The sequence below is a fragment of the Megascapheus bottae genome, chromosome 17, assembly GCF_031878675.1.
Source record: "Megascapheus bottae isolate mThoBot1 chromosome 17, mThoBot2.hap1, whole genome shotgun sequence".
Lineage (NCBI taxonomy): Eukaryota > Metazoa > Chordata > Mammalia > Rodentia > Geomyidae > Megascapheus > Megascapheus bottae.
The window spans coordinates 18,976,607-18,984,357 of NC_143525.1; positions in this window are offsets into that span (position 1 = coordinate 18,976,607).

Here is a 7,751-nt window from a genome sequence, read left to right on the forward strand (position 1 = left end):
GGCTCAGGTTGGTAGAGCTCTAATTCTGTGTTCAAACCCCAGTACTTATAGGCACACCCACCTATATAGATATGGATAGATAGATATTTTTTTACCTACCTTTCCAGAAGATCTGTGGGAGAGAAGCAGCCCAGCCAGGAAACATGATGCTGAGAAGTTTCCTGAAGACCCCAAGGGAAATCCAGAAAGCTTTGTAGCTATAGATCCAAAGCTGAGAGTAAACTCTTAAGGATATAATTGTAGATGGTGCAGAGGCTGAAGCTACAGCTCTCATATCCTCTGAGAGGCCCTACGCTCTGACCAACCACAACACATCCCTGGTGACAATCACAAGGCCCTGGTGACCCTTGAACTAGCTCAAGCGTCCCAATGTGAGGTTGGAAAGCCACAGATACATCTTCTCTGCAAAGAAGGCTTTCAGGCCTAAGTGCCACCTGGTTCCCCTAAATGCAGACAGACTGCCCCAATAGGAGAGCTTCATCTACGAGGGGCCCCACTGTCCTCTGCTCCTGCACAGAGCCATCTGACCACAGATTGAGACTAGACATGACACACCCTGGATGAAGGAACAAGGGCAGATGTGTCACTCAAGGGGCTGCTGGCTCAAGTGTCTCAGCGCTTGACCCCACTGCGTCCTTGGGCTCTGGAGAGTTACTCTGCTCCTCTAACCCTGATCTGACTCCTCTGGCTCAGCTCTGGCTTTCAGCCACCTGAACCCCGGGCCTGCTAGGCAGCCTCCTGGCTTCCTGACAAGTGTCTAACTGGCTGCCAATCTCTATTCTCCCAAGAGCTGTCGGCTGCTCACTAGCAGCTCTACTGCCCAAATGGGTTTAAAAATAAATTCCGTATCTGCCTTTCTTCCAGTTGACCCCAGCAGCTTCTTCCATGCTGGGTCGATCCCAGTGTCTCTGAAAAGAAAGTGTCATCATCATCATCATCATCATCATCATCATCATCATCATCATCAGAGAACATTGCAAAGATGGTGTACCAGCATCTCCACCAAGGACATGCTGGTTGTGGGGTATCTATTGTTGCTTCCCTGATCTGAGGATCACTTTGGGGTTGAGAATTATAAAGCTTAGGAGGAAGGTGCTAGGAGGCAGAGTTGTTCCTTGGGGAAAAACAGATCCTCAGGCTGGCTTGGACTGATGACATAATAAAATGCAGCCCCTAGTCTCAGTTGGGCACCCATGACCCTTGCTTTGCCCTGGGCTCTCCTCCACCATTTTACTCCTATTCCTTTGCTGTCTTCAAAGGTGCCTTATCCAGGTAACATGTTCTTTCCTGCTTCCTCCTTCTGCTATTTACCAATCTTTTCTCCCAACATCTTCTGTGGCCCAAGGTCTTTCTTTGCCCTCCAAAACAAAAAAAATTTAAATACCTATAATCATAGCTGCTTGTGAGGTAGACATTGGAGGATTGTGATTTGACTCCTGGCTTAAAAATTGGCCACTCTGGGGCCTAGTGGTAGAGTGCTTGCCTAGCATGCACAAAACTCTGGGTTTGATTCCTTGGTACCACATACACAGAAAAAGCCAGAATTGGTGCTGTATAGCTCAAGTGGTAGAGTACTTTCCTTGAGAATGCTCACATATAGTGCCTAGACCCTGAGTTCAAGCCCTAGGACTGGCAAAAATAAAGTTGGCGACTCAGTTTGAACCAATGGCACATGCCTGTCATCCCTGTCACACGGGGAAGCAAAAGTAGGAAGACCAAAGCCCAGTCTAAGACAGGAGCTGGTGGCTCACCCCTGTAACCCTAGCTACCTACTAAGGAGGCTGAGATACAAGGATCACGATTCACAGCCAGCCCAGGTAGAAAAGTCCCTGAGACTCTTATCTCAATAAATCATTCAGAAAGAGCCAGAAGTGGCTATGTGGCTCAAGTGGTAGAGGGTGGTAGAGGCTGAGGGACAAGGCCCAGGTCTTGAGTTCAAGCCTCACAACCCGCCAAAAAGGCAAAAACAAAAAACCTCACAAAAGTATGATAGTTGTGTCCTTTCTGGGAGCCTTTCCACAAGACCAACTGACACACACTTATGTGAAAGATGCCACTGTGGTCTGCAGTAGAGACAAGAGCTCTGAGGTGGAAAAGGCCTGCTGCTCAAGCACACAGCCAACTATCCTTTCAAAGGATTTTTATAGGTTTGTCCCTTTCCTCTTTCATAAATGTCAAAGTTTTATAGTGTTTACTTACTGAAATACCTGTCCAGCTATCTCCCAGCCCTTAAGAGAAAAGAAAAGGGTTCTAAAGGAAAAAAAACAAAAACCTATAACTGGGCACCAGTGTATCACTCATGTAACCCTACTCAGGAAGCTGAGATTTGAAGATTTCAGTTCAAAGCCCACCCAGGTAAGAAGGTCCATGAAAAACGAATCCCCAAGAAACTACAAAAAAGCCAGAAGGAGAGCTATGACTCAAGAAGTAGAGACCTAGCCTTGACCAAAAGAGCTCAGGGACAATGCCCAGGATAGACATACACACAAACACACACAAATCCTACCTAGGCCCACTTTGTAATCCCAGGTACTCAGGAGGCTGAGATCTGGGGATAACGGTTCAAAGCCAGCCTGGGCAGGAAAGTCCATGACACTATTATCTCCAACTAAGTGGCAGAAGTCTGGAAGTAGACTTTGGAGCTGTGGTTCAAAGTGGCGGAACACTAGTCTTGAGCAAAAGGCTAGAAATGGCCAGGTTTGGGGTTCAAGCCCCAGTATAGACACAAAAAATAAAAGCCAAAGGATTTGGGGCCTGAGAGAGAAGACTTGCGGGTGATGTGGCTTAAGCAGTATTTGTGCTTGTCTTAACAAGAACTACCAAAAAAGAGATTTGCCTTGGGGGAAATTATGTGGATAACCCACTTGAAGAATCATTCTAGGAAGAGGTTCTAATGGGAAGATAGCCTTTGGTTTCAGTCTTCTGAAGGATGGGAATACATACACACACATTTTTTTTCCCAGTTCTGGGGCTTGAACTCGGGGCCTGGCACTGTCCTTAAGCTTCTTTTGCTCAAGGCTAGCGCTCTACCACTTGAGCCACAGCACCACTTCCGGCCTTTTCTGTTTATATGGTACTGTGGAATTGAACCCAGGGCTTCATGCATGCTAGGCAAGCACTTTACCACGGAGTCATATTCCCAGACTGTGAAGTAATCTTGACAGCTATTTCCAGGGCTTCTTACAGTCAAGTGTCAAGGTGCCCACTCTCCTGTAAACAGACCCCTCTGCAGTCTGAAGCTGAGGTGTTACTGCTCTGCACAGCACCTGGGTATAGAATGTAAGGCAGAGGCCACAGCTGTAACATGCCTTCAGAAAAATGGGCCAGGCCAAAACTCCCTGTCAGTGCTTTTCAATGTTTCTGGTGCAAAGATAGCATTTCAGTTTCACAGGACTACACATACTAAAAATAAAACAAAAAAGCTATCTAGTTCTGTATCGTTTCCCCCGTGAAAAGGTCCCATTCAGGTCACTGATCATGGGGTGAATCAGTTATGAACAGTTAATGGTTCTGCCTAGACTGGAAGTTTAAGCGCCAGCCTCTTGGGCCCCCTGGGATGGCCCTGGAGAGCACAGCAGATAAGGATACTGGTTTGTGGGGGGCTCAAGGAGAGGATCCAGTCAGTTTTTCCTCCAGACACTAACAGTGGGCTGGCTTCCTGGGGTTTTCTTTCAGGATTCCCTAATCTGGTTTAAATCAGGCATGGCCCTGGAAAGGACAGGGCGAGGAGGATGCTGTACATTCCCTCAGGACTGAGAGGCATTGGAGCAGAGGAAATCAACCCAGGAGAATGGCTTGTCACTATCTCTTTTTCCATTTACTAACCTAAGTCTGTTCCTATCTCTAAGATGCCATTAAATGCAGAGTGGAGACTGCCTCTTATCTATCTATCTATCTATATGGTGTCTTAGTTCTGACTATGTGGGTTCTAGACATGATGGAAAACTAGGAGGTCCTAAATCCACATTTAATGTTTTGAAATTTTATGCCTAAGCATCAAGTTTAGGATGGCATTCTCTTTCTAGTACCTACTCCTAGTACCCACCAATAACTGAGCTAGCAGATGAGATGGAGATAAAACAATCCCTCTTTCCCTGTTATTCTGGCCCACATTTCAAAAAAAAAATTTATATTCTTTCCTAAGACCCCTGCTCCTCAAAGCTTATCACTAAACAATCACTAAATTTTTGGGTTATGCTACTACTGTACACTTCCAGTGGAAGTATAAATTTGAAACTACATTTAAGAATGGCTGTCCAGGGGCCGGGAGTTTGGCCTAATGGTAGAGTGCTTGCCTAGCATACACGAAGACCCGGGTTCAATTCCTCTGTACCACATATATAGAAAAAAGTCTGAAGTGGTGCTGAGGCTCAAGTGGTAGAGCTCTAACCTTGAGAAAGTCCAAGCGCAGGGCTCATGCCCTGAGCTCAAGCCCAAGACTGGCAAAAAAAAAAAAAAAAAAAGAATGGCTGTCCAGCGGGCACAGTGGCTCATGCCTTTAATCCTAACTGCTCAGGAGGCTGAGATCTGAGGACTGTAGCCAGCCTGGGCACTAAAGACAGACTCTTATCTCTAATTAACCATTAGAAAACTGGACATGGCGCTGTGGCTCAAGGGGTAGGGTGATAGCCTTGGAGCTGAAGAGCTCAGGGACAGTGCCCAGACCCAGAGTTTAAGCCTCACAAATGGCTGAATATTGAAAGGAATGACACTGATCAAGATGCGTCGTATTCATAAACTGCTTTGTTAAATAGCAACTTTTTTGTACAACTACAAAACAAACTGGCCACATATGGTCCACCCAAGACTGCCCATCTGTACCCTAACCTTATGAGTACTCATTATTAGACACTTCTGGAAAACAGCACAGGATACTGATGGAGCCTTCCAGCAACCAACTCTACTTCCATCTCCACTCTTCATGCTCCTCTACTGCCTTCAAGTGACAGCCGGAGATGAGCTTTACAAGTATTGTGTATATATCCTTAAAAATCATAAGTTTTTTAAGCTCTATATAATATAGAAATAATGCACTATGATACTAGTACCTTCTCTAGATATTATTTACCAAATGATCCATTGGGCAAATCTACCACATGATCCACTTTCGAACCAGACAGAGTGATTTAAGCACTCCAACAGCTTTCGAATGGCTCACAAGCTTATTACCAAATATGGTTGGCTGGCCAGTTTACAATCTGAGCAGCTGAGTGGGCCTTGTGCTGACCTACCAGCCAGCTATTCTGTGTCTGTAGGGAACAGAGAGCACTGTTGGGGGTAAATGCTGTCCTCACCCACACCCTGCCCTCAGTAGCATGCCCACAATGTTGGGCAAGTTGCTGCTGCTTCAGCAGCTGCTCAGGAAAGACAGGCTACTCTCTTCCATCTGAGAATCAAAGGAAGCCACAGACAAGGGTGTGTTCCTAGCAAGTAGGGTTGGACTCCAGCTTCCCACCCCCAAGGCCTCCTATATGTATGTATTTCCTGGATCGTGATGTCACAAATATGCCAATCCAGATAGTCAAGAATTCCAGAGGTACCTCCAAAAAAGAGGGTGAGGGGAGGGAAATGGGGACAAAAACATGAGAAGGGTAGCAATGATCGTTAAGTAATGCACCTTCTATCTGGCGAATATAATTACAATAAAAAAATATTAAAAATTTAAAAAAGAAAGAAAAAGGGCCTCTTGAGCTAAAACCTTGAATAGGAAATTTTTCTGCTCAGTAGTCCCACTAAGCTCAAATTATAAGAAAAATTTTCCTATCAAGTTTTCTGTGTAAACCTTAAGCTCTTTAGGTACAGTTTTATAAAAGAATGGGATAAAATGTACAATGTGGTATTTCCTGATAGCCTAGTTTTTAAAGTTTTGAGTTTTGAGAAAGGATGCACAGACCACAGATGAATATTCTAAACTGTATTTGGAACTGACAAAACATTTGGAAACAAAATCTTCCCAGAGACCAGACCCTAGGCACAGAGCTTGTCTCTACCATGAAAGTTTTACATAAACTGTACAGAACAAAATCAGCAACAAATGATCTTTGGGACTAAAACAAGTTAATTCTTTAGCAGTTCATGCAACATCCAAACTGCATACCACATGACATCAGACTGCTGGTTAATGGTTGGATTTTACATTTAAATTATTTTAAAAGGTGAAAATCTGGTTTTTCCAACATTAATATGCTATAATTATAACAGTGCCTGAGGTAGACTTCTGTAAGAGATTTACTAAAGAGAACATAATTGGGAGAACAATTCCATTTTTTCCTCAATCTCCAAAGCATATAACCATTTCTTGGAGCCTGATTCAACAAGCCAACCTGAAAGGAGATACTCTGCTTTTTATCCCTATAGAGATTTTATAGTGGAGTGGAACTTGCTCTTCTTTCGACTCCTGGATCTTAGAATATCGTGGTTTCATTGTGAACTGGCCCTATTTGGTATTGTTATTATAAGCAATATTAACAAAGCGATGGACCTACATTAGGACAAGAGCAAATAAAAAGCTTAAAATTCTCCATGATATGCAGCTAGAATGAATGACAAATATATAATTCAATTTATTGCTTCTAACATTTGATGGTGTTGGAACTACTATAATGACAAACTTCCCTGTAGAGGTGTAAGTTTTATTATTTAGAAGTAGTTATGATTTTAAGAAATTACATGATTTTATAAAGATAAAATTCAGTATTACCTAGAATCATCTGATCAAAATGACCCCAGCAGCTACATATCTTTGATATTACCTTTTTTTATTTTGGTCAGTGGTGGATCTTGAACTCTGGTCCCTGAACTCTTGAGCTCAAGGCTACCGACCACACTACCTCTTGAGCCACAGCCCCCACTTTCGGTTTTCTGGTGGTTAATTGGAGATAAGACTTTAGTGCCCAGGCTGGCTCTGAACTGTGACCTCAGCCTCCTGAGTAGCTAGGATTACAGGCATGAGTCACCACAGCTATTCTTTTTTTTTTTTTTTCCCATAGCTGGGAAGAGTTTGTGTGTGTGTGTGTGTGTGTGTGTGTGTGTGTGTGTGTGTGTGTGTGTGTGTGTGTGTGTGTGTGTGTGTGTGTGTGATGTGCCGATTCTGGGGCTTGAGCTCAGTGCTTAGATGTTGGGGAGGTATGTGTGTGCGTGTGTATATCCTGGAGCTTGAGCTCAGTGCTTAGATGCTGTTCTTGAGTTTTTGTTTTCTCTAGGCTAGCACTGTCTTACCACTTAACCTACAGCTTCACTTCTCACTGTTTTGTTTTTTTTGCAGTTAAGTAGGGATAAAGAGAGTCTCAGACTTTCCTGCCTGGGCTGGCTTTAAACTACAATCCTCAGATATCAGCCTCCTGAATAGCTAGTATTATAGGAGTCACTGGCATCAGGCATAAGACCTGTGTTTTATAAGGCATTCACTAAGGTAGGTTCAAATATGATATACTTGCCTTTTACCAAACACTGGCTGGCCCAAAATTTATCATCATCCACAAACTTTACTTTAAAAGTGGACTGTTTCTTAAAGGAGACAGAAAGATAAAGCATGGACATCTAGATGCTCTACAGGTAAATCATAGGTATGAATAGGAATGACATTTTAAGTCCATTCTTGGTATAAACTGCTAGAGCAAGTTTTTCAAACCATCACTAAGGCCAATGACAAAAAGAATAGCAAAGCACATCTTCCTATTAAAGAATGATTCAGTAAAAAAATAATTTTTCTTTTTCTTCTGGGTTTGGGTTTTGAACATGGGGCCTGGGAG